The sequence below is a fragment of the Ambystoma mexicanum genome, chromosome 6p, assembly GCF_040938575.1.
Source record: "Ambystoma mexicanum isolate Mex_15411 chromosome 6p, UKY_AmexF1_1, whole genome shotgun sequence".
Taxonomy (NCBI): domain Eukaryota; kingdom Metazoa; phylum Chordata; class Amphibia; order Caudata; family Ambystomatidae; genus Ambystoma; species Ambystoma mexicanum.
In genome coordinates, this window is record NC_090935.1 from 1,492,644,352 (window position 1) to 1,492,657,310 (window position 12,959).

The following is a 12,959-nucleotide window of genomic DNA, read 5'->3' on the forward strand; positions in this document are numbered from 1 at the left end:
TTTGTGTGGAATAGGAGGTATAGTACCTCTGTGGTCCCCATCCTTTGGCGAACTTCTCACAGTGCTCAGTTACAGCATGTGTCTCCTGAAGAAACAGGATCTTAGTCCCATGTCGTTCGGCCTGAAGCTGTAGTAGCCTCATTTTCTTGAAGTTCCCCAGCCCCCGCACGTTCCAACTCAGGAATGTAAGGGTTTCCTCACCCGACACCCTCGAAGTAGACATGGAAAAACACAGGTGGATGGAACAGTGCCCCCCATAAGTGGACCCCATTGCTGTCAGGGCCGTGGTGACATAGATCCCCTGGTGCTCTGAACTCTACCTTCACCGTAATTACCAAGCCTTTTTTAACGTTAACTCCCCTACCACCCACCCCCTCCCAAATCCCTCCCCCAATCGGAGAGATGAAAACCCCATAGGTAACAAACCAAATACAACACAATGGCATCAACGCCTGGGGGGCCTGTGAGTCGGCCTGACGGCGGAGCTCCGCACCTTGAGGCAATTTGAGGATTAACATAATGCCTGGGAATAAAGGTGTGAGACATGTGGGGATGTCCCCTCGGGGGAGGGGAGGCAGGCATGATCATAAATAATGAACCAATTTAACAAGATTGTATGTAGGAGTCATCCGAACAGCTTGTATGGGATGGTGTGTGTGTTTAGACCCGATATTGGAAACAAGGGGTTACTTTGGAGATTCACAACCCACACCAACAGCTGCATCTCATAGAGAAAAAACAAAGACAAGCATATTTTCAGTACGGTGTCCACAGGACGAGGTAGGTGGTATCTCCCCGGCCCAGGGCCCCTGCAGTAATGCAACCAGGATTGACGGCACGTTGTGGGACCAACCGAGTCCTGGGTTAGGGCTATGTGGTGCCGATTCCACAACAAGAGCATTACGCGCTTTACCAAAAGTGCAGTATGTGGGCCAACGAACCAAGACCCAAGCAAAAGCAGGGATTAATGCAAGTATGGTTTAACCGGGAAAGTGTTCATCCATGAACTTAGAGGCTTCCTCCGGTAGCGTGAAGAAATATACTCGGTTCGCATGATCAATCCGGAGTTTGGCGGGGTATAACATAGCATACTTGACCTGGAGGTCGCGTAATCGTCTCTTCACCGCCAGGAAGGATTTGCGCTCGCGCTGGACCGCCATCGAAAAGTCCGGGTATAAGTGGATTCTGGCTGAGCCCAACAAAAGGTCTCCCTTGATTCTCGCCGCCCTAAGAAGGGTATCCCGGTCACGAAAATTTAAGACCCTGGCAATTATAGGGCGAGGAGGAGCGCCAGGTCTGGGCTTCGCTGTAAGTGCACGGTGGGCTCTCTCGATTGCAAATTGAGTGGAGAGTTTTGGGGAATCGAGGAGTCGGAGGAGCATGTTCTCCACGTAGTCTTCCATGGGTTCTTGTATGCCATCCTCCGGAACCCCGATTATACGGAGGTTGTTGCGCCTTGAGCGAGACTCGAGGTCCTCATTCTTTTTCTCCACCTCTTTCAAGCGTGTGGATAACGTGGAGACCTCCGCCCGGAGTGAGCCCAGACCATCTTCAGCGGTACTCATACGTGATTCGATCTCAGTCACCCGACCATCCGTCCTCTCCATGTGTGCCTTGATGGAGGATATCGTACCATTCATGTCGTCTAGTTTACTGTGTATTGTGGTGAACCCTTCACGGATGAATTCCATCATTTTCTGAGATTCTGATGGTTCCGGTTCATGTGCTGTGGATGGTTCCTGTGAGAGCGTCTCAGCACCAGTTCCCCCCGAAGGCTTAGCAAACATGTTGATAGAGGATTGCTTCTTTCCCGTCCTCGTTGACATGATGTCGGCAAGAGTTGAAACCAGGTCCGGAGCGGTAGGGAAGGGTGAGGGACGCCGGGAAGGAGAAATGTGACAGGAGATGCGGTGTTGTCGCAGGTCAAGGGCAGGAGTGTCGTCCAGGCCAGCCGCTGTGTGTAATGGCCAGTGATCCACAAGTGTACCTCCGGGACCCTGAGGAGGCTAGGGCCAGGGGGACCAGCAAGAGAACCAGGAGTAGCCCCCGGCAGCCGCCGAGCTGCGGGAAGACCGCCAGGCGGCCAGCCCTCTAGTCGACCCGAATCAAGGTGGGTCCGTACAGGAGATTCAGGGGGTCGGGGTACACCCTGGCACCGTGAAGAAACCAACTGTAGGTAGGAGCAGGCACCTCCCGCCGTCCCCCGGCCAGTTTATGGTGCAGGTTAATGGGCCCGGGGTACGGGGCAGCCGGGGAGGGCAACAGGATGCAGTCAAAATGTGGATTCTGCCCCAGGCTAGGCGCTGTGCACACGCGCATGAGAGGGAGTCCAGCGGGGATAATGCGTACCTCAGGAGCGGTTCCACTCCGACGGAGGCCGCCTGCCAGTCTGGTGCAATCCGCGGAGACCAGGGACCCACTCGCCGCCCGGAGCCGGTCTGAATCGGCACACCGCCCAGGACGGGGCGGCGGAGCAACCGCTCTCGGCTCCGATGAAGGTCCAGCGCCCGTCAGCCGCTCTCCCGAAGGGCCGTAGTAGGCTGGTGCGCAGGGCGGGAAGAACGCCCCTCCCCCAACGGGAGGCCGCGAGCCGCGGGACTCGGATGAGACTCCCTGGAGCCCCGCAGAGGATCGGAGGAAGCACCCGCTCCCGCTCAACCCGCAGGGGCCAAAAGCTCGGCGGTAAGTGAACTCCGGAGGACAGGATGAAAACAGCAGGGTCCCCGACACACCAGCCTTCCCCTCCGTGGCTTAGGTGGTGAAACGCCAAAGCAAACAGGATGATTATAAGAAAAGGAGCGCCTCGCGGAACGGAGCTGTTCAGAAGGCGGCCATCTTCATCGAGCGCAACACCGCCCCCTTGAGAGCTGCATTTCTACATAGAGATGGATTTTCGGGCCTGGTAGAAAATATGGCGCTGGGACTAGTTCAAAATGGTTTCTTATGGCTGGGCTGCGGGCTATAATATATGGGTTATTTTCTATGGGCTGTGGTGCAACAGAATGCCGCGGGGTGACTACGCCTCCCCCTTGGTTGTTATATATGGTATGTTACTAGAATGACGCAAGGGTGGGGGGCAAGAATCGTCTCCTTACCAACAACGGTGACCATTGTTCTCATGGTCTCCCCAGCCCCAGATTCTCCAGGCTCCCCACTTCAAGACCCTGCCCCGTCAATCCACATAAGTGTGTATGCCTTCTGCAGTGTTCCGGGCCTTTTGCACTCGCCTCATGCCCATCCATCCCCCCTCCAGTATCAATGACATTTCGCACCTGTGGCCATGTGCTCGCAAGGGGGCTGGGTGGGTGTGAACGGACAAGGTACCAAACACCATGTACACTTCAAAAGGGATCTTCTGCACGGTGACCATTTTTCTCATGGCCTCCCCAGACCCAGTTTCTCCAGGTTCCCCTCTGCAAGGCCCTGCAACAAACACGTCACACATTCACATACAAACCCACTTTTTTAATCCTTTGACATTTTACAGGAGAACATCTCTGTGCTCTCTAAGATATCTGTTTATTGTGCAAATTGTTCCCCGGATACTTGCTCCCCTGCTTGCTGAATCGGCTCGTTTGTTCGTCGTGGTAGGTCACGATTTACTTCTCTATATTCATCAAAATTCTGATCTCAATTTTTTTTTCTATTTGGACCTATTGTACCGAGCATTGTAATGTTCATTTAGCTCAATTACTTCATCATTGTCTAATGTTTCAAGTATTTTTATCTTGAAAAATAGCACATTGCATCAATGTCCATTGTAATAGAATGGAATCTTTCATGGTTCATGTTTTCTAAGCATGTTCCCTTTTGATGCATGAAATTACATTCAATGGATGAGTAACACCTTACGATTTGCGGTATACCAATCATTTCTGTAAACAAGTTATCGCTGTTTTCATTCGACAAGGTTACAGAGGTTTTCCTTCTTGGACTAAAACACATATTGCATAGAGAACTGTAATATAATTACATCAATCACATGCGTACAGTATTTTGTTTTCATTATTTATATATTTGTATACAGATCTTACTGACTTATCAAGAATGCCTGCTTGTATGGTTCTGGTTTGTCCTGTCATGATGAATTAGCTGTGTTTGCTGTTATGTAGGATGATGGGCTGCATAAATAAGCACCATCTATGACCTCTCGATCTAAATCTGGTAGGGTACTGAATAACTTCATGAACGGATTTAAGCTTTCGGTGTATATTTACTTCAAAAGTGTCTTACTAAATTTTCCATAGCTACCGGATTGTATTGAATGTTTACTATACTACATTTCACTATACTAAATCAGTGCCCATTTTCTTGAGCCTCTAATAAATCAAGCAATTATGACCATTATAAAACAATGCCATAGTGCCCTTTAACAGTCGCATAATGTTTTCGTAATCGGTTGCTTGACACGTCCCTTTTTTTGCGTAGAGCACAGTGAGGAAAGCACAGACCCTCACAAGTGACGAAACCACTGACACGTCCAGTGTCCCAATGGTGAGTCCTACCAACAGGCACAAATTAATATTCTCGAGTGTTGGATCTGCCCTCATATCTAATAAAACTTTAATTTTCCCTTCTACCACTTTTTGACAATGCACGGAAAATGAATGAGCAAGATTCTGCATCAATTTCTTTTCCGGAGTCAACATCAAGTTCACTCGCCGATCAAGTAATTTTATTGTACTTGTTCTTTACGAGAATGTGTTATGCCTACAATTTGAAATAAAATGAAAATGTTTATGTGTGCTATCGGTTAGTAACACTAAATGGCATGCATGGGTTTCTCTCTATATGTACCATTGTCTGCATCTGTTTGTCTCAGTTCAATTTCGCTGTTTTTATCCTTACTAAAACAAGTACTGTATTACAGGGGGATGCTGGAACTTCGACTTCGATCACTTCCTCCATTGCAACTGGTCCAGAGTATGAGGTATGTGTACTTACAGTTCCCTTGCAAGAATGAAAGTAAATCCCCCAAAGTATATTATTAGAGAGTGAAATGCATGTGACCGTGCACTGTTTCAAACTTTTCTGATTTTGGTTCTAACATTACACTTCCTTCATAATGCAGAATACATTTAAAAAAAGTTTGAGGACAACATTACAGTCCATATGTTTTCCATTGTGATCTTTGATCAAGTACATGTGACATCTCGGAAGGTTATCAGGTGAAATCTGAAATATATATTATGACTAAATAACGTACAATGTATTCAAGGCTATGTGTGTTAGTTCTCTGTACGAAGAAAATGTTATATTCCAGTATGATAGACTTTTTATTTTTTTATTGAATATTCGGTTCAAGGAATGTACACAAGCTGTTGAATTAGAAGAAGAGGCACATGGGCCAGAGAATCCCACGGTTTCAAAGAAAATCAAGAAAACGAGGGTACCAAACAAACAAGTGTGTTTTGTAGAGGTTTTTAGACTGGCGTTTTATTCATACGTTGTTCTTTTTAAAGTGGTATGTGCTGTTTGTGTACTATGCATAGATCATGTTTTTCAACACAACACTTAGAGGCACAGAAGGAAGAGAAGTATAAAGATTCAGACAAAAAATGAAACCAAAGATGTTGCTTGCCAAACAGATTTCAGAATGGAGCAACTAATATTTGAGGCGCAGCGTGGTCCAGTCAATAAGCAGACTCGTGATGCTTATGCCCAATGGCCGGAAGCCGAATGGAATGTGATCAGCGAACCCTACAAAGTGTCCATGGACCATTGCTACCATGTGACAACTCGATAGGATGAAACTCAATACAATGAAGAAGCATTGCAATTTCTCGCAGACCCCTTGACACAATCTACACCCAACAAAAATGTTCCACTGAAGAAACATCCGATTTTAAATGTTTCTCCAATTTGCGTGCAAAAATCACAACCTGAACTAACAGAGATTGAAGCTTCAACTCAATGGACCGAGAAACTTGCTAAAGGTCTCGACTTCAGTTTGCCTAGTATGGGTGATTTGTCCACCACAGTCGAGTCACAAACAACATTTATGCCGGACGAATGGCTATTAAAGGAGCAAAAATACATTGTATTTGACAGCTGCCTGCTAGAGACTGTACAGATGCTGAAATGTGTCCATACATTAAGGGGGAACATATGCGGGGAGCCACTGGTGAATGTGTCTTGTGTATTACAATGCACTAACCTGAAAATCCAACCCAGCTGTGTCCACCTCCATAATACATTTTCATTGTCCGCTCAACCGATGCTGGGCAGCTGGAAATCTACTATGTTCAGCAGCTTTACTTTTCAGCGGGTCTAATTTTGGTAAGATTTGCAGTTTCTGTCAATTTGTGGGAGTTGAGTTCCTTGCTAAACCCAGTACTACAAATATTGAAGGGAATTCTTATTCCCCGCAATTAGTGAAGCCAGGAAAATTGAACTGATGTCAATCAAAAGCACATTAACTGGCAAACTTTTCTGGCTATCTGGCGACGGACAGTGTGACAGCCCAGGATTTTCAGTAAAGTACTGCACATACCACTTTCAAGACATGGAAAGTAAAAAAAAAATGTGAGTTCAGAGATAGTGCAGGTGTCCAAATGTACATCCTCTGTGGCCATGGAGAAACATGGTTTCATCAAATCTGTCGAACATCTTCAATCCAGGGAAATGCAAATAGCCCTTATAGCCACTGACAGACATGTTTCGATAGCCATGGCCATGCGTGAGCAGTTTCCACACATTCATCATCAATTTGATGTATGGCACGTTGCCAAATCAGTCAATAAAATAATGAAAGCTGCTTGTGGAAAAAAGGGTTAGGAAAATATTTTAAAGTGGTGTCAGTACATCAGCAACCATCTTTCTACTTGAAAAATGACGTTCATTGATGCACCATTGTTCCAACGTACACTTATGGACAGAAAACCAAAATGTTCACAAATGTGAACATGGACCTTTATCGAAGGAGCAGGAACGCAAGAAGAAGTGGTTGGTGCCATGTTCACCTCCACACAAAGCTCTTGACAAGATTATGTACGATAAAACATTTTCAAGAGACCTGAAGGGACTCACAGAATTCTGTCATACCGGAGATTTGGAGGTGTTCTACAATATGTGCCCAAAGTACAGGCCCAAAAGTTGCATTTCGGCATAGAAGGTATGAAAGTCAGAATAAGACTAGCTGTACTTGCGCATAATGAGGACGTTGGAAGGGAACAAGCGAAAACTGCAGGAAACTTCGAGATGCTTCGTTAGCTCATGGCCTTTACAAAACGAGGCAAACAATGGGTGGCCAAGCCAATATACCAGGAAATGGAATTCAGATTTGTGAAGGATTTGACATTGAATGTGTTGGCCATGCATACCAATGGAATCGATCCTGATTTTGTTCCTAGGACACATACAGTGCCACAAAACATTTCAAGCGAGCCATGTCCACCAAAAGAGGAACTTGTAAAAAAGTTGACCTCCGGATATAAGCAATTAGTAGCTGACTTCATAATCTGCTCACAATAACACATTCGATATGTTCCCCAATGTTTGTACATTTTACATCAACAATTGAATGCTATTATACTCAATTCTAATGCTATAAAAGTAATTAAAATGTATTTGTTATGTAGATTAAATTTGGTATATGATTCATTAATGCATATCTTTTACCTTCCCTTCATTGATATTACTGTTCCTCGATCAATGAGACACATGTCTGCAGTTGCTATTGGTGATATATTTGATAATAGAATTGCCCTAGCACATCGGTGTGTGGAAACAGAAAAATAATATGAGGCCGGGAAGCCCAAAAGAAACACACCAACACAGGTTACAAAGAACATACAAGTGCTTTATTTAAAAGCTACAACAGTTACCAAAGTCAATTGACAAACGGATAGCTATTTGGCTCTCAGAGTAACGTAACGAACTTCAACGAAGGTTCGATGCATTAGTGAGAGAGACCGTACATTGGAATACTTGGGCTTTTTCTACTCTTTATCCAGCCCTTGGCCAACCCCCTTGCGGGTTAACCATTCTAGGGATCGGGCCTATGGGTTCCTAGCCAGGTCAATCCTATAATATATGCATTTTGATTAGTTTTGCTGATATAGTTGTACATTTACACATAGGTCAACAATAGGACAAGGTCTCAGTTTGCGACCCCGACAAGTGGCCTTAGGCATATTAATTATACGTGTTTACAGAGGTCACAACGGCCAGAATCTTACTCAGAATGTCATTCGGCCTCCATTTTGATGTTCAGGGTGACTTCCATATTACAAGAGAACCTAAAATGGCGGCTTAATCCAAGATGGCGACTTACATCACTTTCTCTAAGGTCAAAACCTTGCAGCGGAGTTTGTTCGCATATGATGTTTTAGACAACTTGGCGTAGGCCAATACACATACAATTGCTGCGATAGGAGGCATAATATTGTTTCAATTCCGACAAACCCTCCTTTTGGCCTATGTCAAGTGCTAATATCACTTCTAATACTTTTGTAAATAACTCCATGCATTGTCGTCTATACATCCTGAATCATTATCTGTAATGTCTATAGCCATTAGGTCGTTCATCAGAACCTCTTGTAACACAAACTCTTTAGATGCTGTATCTGGGGCGTACATTTTGTGCCCTACTGTGCTCACCGCTTGAGCACAACACCCCCCTAGCATTGCACACATACTAGGTAGACATTGGAAACAGCAACAAAGGAATAGCAGGATTCCCAAAATAACCAAGATAACAGAAAGCACCTTAAAACCCCAGGATTGTAGAGAATCCCAGAACCAGGCGCTAATATTCCAATCTCCCACAGGAACATGCACCTCAGAACTAAGGATGTGCAAGTTCTGTATTGCTTTGAAAATTGTCGGTGAGGAGTCTGGTACGAAAACACAGCAAGCGGACCCCACTAATTTGCATACTCCACCACGTTCTGCCAGAATGACATCTAATGCCATCCGATTTTGGAGTGCTACCAATCTTATTGCCTTTTGTTATAGTGTCATATTGTAGAGTATATCCGTGGTCCGGTTGATGGTTCTCTCCAGTACTCTTGCTAGTCCCCTAATATTTTCAGAGTGTGCTATCTGTCCCCAAAATGGCACAACTGATTTCGCTATATCTCCCAATACTTGCCCAGGGGTATCCCCATCCTCGTCCCGCCGTGGCCGAGCCTTAGAAACTTCCAATGTACTAGCTACAAATACCCCAGGGTACAGGATTCCTAAATAACAGGTTCCCTGCCAATCCTTGGGCAACCAGGGAAATGCTGAACTACCACAAACGAAATAAACAGGCCCCCCTACATACAGAGGCCTGTTCTCCCCAGTCAAATTTACAATGTTCACACAACCTTCAAAATCTCCCATTGGCCGAGTGCCATTTCTTTGTACACAAAAGGGGACTGAATCGGGGCTATGATTAATAGAGTAGGAAGGGGGCACAGCGTCCTTATTGCCTATCAGAGCCATTTTAAAGGAAATTAGAGTTTGGAAAGGAAGAGATAGTTTATCAGATGGCCTAATAGAAGCAACATTGGGTCTACTTCTATTTGCAAAAAGCGAGCATCCCAGGGGAGTCAATTCACGTTTCTCAAAATCATTTAAATTTGTTCCATCAAAGTTCCCTGAGACGATATCATTCCAACCGCCAAAGAATAGTGCTCTAAGAGAAGCATAGCAAGCAGTCGTTAAAGGTAAAGGGTGCATATACCATCCTAGCCCCTTGTTCCCATGTTGCGGTAAATGGGTGCAAATCCAGCAATTACTCATATTAAAAATGGCATGCATTGCATTCATTACTATCATTAAAGTGTTATTATGATACTTTCGTCTATGCTGGGAGTCTCTAGTTGACAAGGTGTGGAGGTGTACAGAGGGAGTCAAAGCAGTAGGTACAATCTCAATTGGCAGTAGAGGTTTTAGAGGGTACATTTCTTCGAAGTACCAAAGTCCCACAGCAGTAATTACACAAATTCCAATTATTATTAACACAACACAGCAATACGTTTTCGGGGCCCAGGCACATTGTTCGCTGTCCGAGTTGGTCACCCCCTTATTTACAAGTCCAGTGTGGGGAGCAGCGGTGGAGGTGGCAGGCATCGTAGTTTCTCAATCGACGACCCCAATGTTCGTTGCTGGCGGCACTATGGTCGCGCGACTTCTTAGTCCTTCCCAACCCTAGCCAGCAGAATCCCTTTTTTTTCCTTTTGTTCGAAAGGAACTTTCTTTTACAAGAGAAATCTTTCAATCACTTCTTCTTTCCAAATGCACAGAAAAGACCCGTGCCGTAGTTCTATTTTCTTCGTCGAAGGTTGTACCTGATGGTACCCAGAACTGTTTGATCCGGAAACAAGGCGACGTCACTTCCTGAGTGAAGCGACGTATCGGAGGCGACGGAAGTCGCAGAACTTGAAACAATGTTTTCTGGAAGTGACTTTTCCAAAGAGTGCAGAGACGAAATGGACTGTTCCCCAAGCTCCACGGGCTCAGAGAAATTCTCCGGCACACTCACAGTGCTGTTTGCTACTCCAGGATCAGAGATTGTAGCATCAGCAAGGGGTTCTGCTTCTTCTGTAACGTGTGGCGTCGGGTGAGGAAGTTTCTTGACATGCGTCGCATGGATCCAATGTTTTTTTCCAGCCACCCGCACTGCTGTCTGGGTGACCAACAGCACCTGGTAGGGTCCCCTCCAGCGAGGAGCGAGACAGGAAGCCCTTTCGTAGGCCTTCACTAGGACCCAACTTCCAGGCTGAATATCGTGTCCTGGGCCCGTAAACAGTACAGGTAAAGCTGATTGGACCTGATGATAAATGAAATACAGATTTTTAGTCAACTGGTTGCAGTAGTCTACAAGCAATACATTGTCAACCTCCCTCAATGTTTTAGGCCTCGGAAGACCCCAAATATTAGCAGGTCTCCCCATCACTACCTCAAAGGGGGATAGCCCAGTCTTAGTTTGAGGTGTGGTTCGCATGGCTAACAATACAATAGGAAAGGCATCTGGCCATTTCAGTTTGGTGTCGGCACATGTTTTTGCAAGTTTATTCTTTAAGATGCCGTTATGTCTCTCTACCAACCCAGCACTTTGAGAATGCCTAACTGAGTGAAATCGTTTTTCAATGTGTAACGCTGTGCATATCTGTAAAATTACCGCTGCAACAAAATGGGGACCATTGTCCGACCAAATTACCCTCGGAAGCCCAAATCGTGGAAAGAATTCTTTTACCATAGTCTTTGCAGTGGTGATGGCAGTAGCATCTTTAACAGGGAAAGCCTCGACCCATTTACTAAAAGCACAAATAATCACAAGAACATATTTTAGATTGTTACACCGTTCCATCTCAATAAAATCAAAGTGGATGACCTCGAAGGGAACAGAAGGGGGCCCAAAGCTTCCCCTTGGAGTTACTGTCCCCTTCCCCACATTGTGCTGTAAGCAAATCATACAATTCTGAACATGGCGCTGTGCAATCTTCGAAATTTTATCATTCACCCATACTTGTTCTAACATTTTCGTGATCTGCTGAGCACACACATGCGTAGGACCGTGTGCCATCGTAACCATTGCCAGCATATATGAATCAGGGAGCAACCATTTTCCTTCAGATGTATCCACCCAACACCGATCATCATCCAGTTTCCCCATTCCTTCGGCCCACCTTTTAGACTCTTCTATTGTGGCATCAGTTTGAATATCTCGCACAGACCCAATACCCTCATCCATTACATAGGCATCTTTTGTTTCCCTTAGAGCATACATGTCTGCGCTAAGGTCTGTGACCTTTTGCCTGGCTATCTGGTCAGCAAAAGCGTTCCCTTTTCCCACATCATCTATGACCTTACGATGTGCTGCACATTTCATGATCGCTAACTGCATAGGGAGTGAGAGTGCCGAGAGCAATTGCACTATCAGGGGACCGTGCTGAATCTTGGTCCCATGTGAGGTTAGGAACCCTCTTTCCGACCCGAGCCTCCTGAAGTTGTGAGCCACCCCAAAGGCGTACTGGCTATCAGTATATATGTTTACTATATGCCCTTTGGAGAGTTCACAAGCTCGGGTCAACGCTATAATCTCTGCGGCCAACAACCGTACTCAACGTAGTAACTGCGTAAGCAGCTGTAGATGTACCATCTGAAAGTTTGAAGCAGGAGCCATCACAAAACAGCTCCCCTTCTGCATTGTCCAAAGGAGTATCTATAAGGTCTATCCTGCCCTTCGTTTCCTGTTCAGTGGTATGCAGGCAGTCATGTAATTCTTCGTCACAGCAAACAGTATTTTGCGGGACAGGTAGAAGTTCAGCCGGATTAAGAACACAACACCTCTTAATTTGAATGTGAGGGGCAAACAGAATTAATTCATACCTTGTCAGCCGTGCAGAGGTGAGGTGTTGCGTTTGAGTCTTATTCAATAGGACATCTACAGAGTGAGGTACCATCAAAATTAAATCATGGCCTAGAACCATTCCCTCACTCTGTTTTACGGACGCGGCAGCAGCAGCGACAGCTCGCAAACATCTTGGCAAAGCGCATGCGACAGGATCAAGGGTGGAGGAGTAGTAGCCGCACGGCCTATTCTTCCCTCCATGTTCCTGCGTTAACACAGCCAAAGCACATCCATCACATTCATGCACAAACAACACAAAGGCCTTGTCATAATTTGGAGTACCTAGAACCGGTGCAGAGCATAACGCGGTTTTGAGAAGCTCAAATTATCGTTGATGTTCCGATTTCCATGGCAGTGGCAGAGAAATGCCCTTCTTCGTCAAAGCCAACATCGGTTTTATCACTAGTGAAAAGTTCGGGATCCACAACCTACAGTAAGAAGCCATACCTATTAAGGCTCTGACTTCCTTCTGCGTATTTGGAACAGACATGCCAGAAATGTGTTTTATTCTTTCAGGTGTCAATCTTCTCCCCTCCTTTGACAGGAGGTAACCTAAATAGGCGACCTCCTGGCAACAATATTGAAATTTCTTGAGCGAAGCTTTGTGACTGTTTTC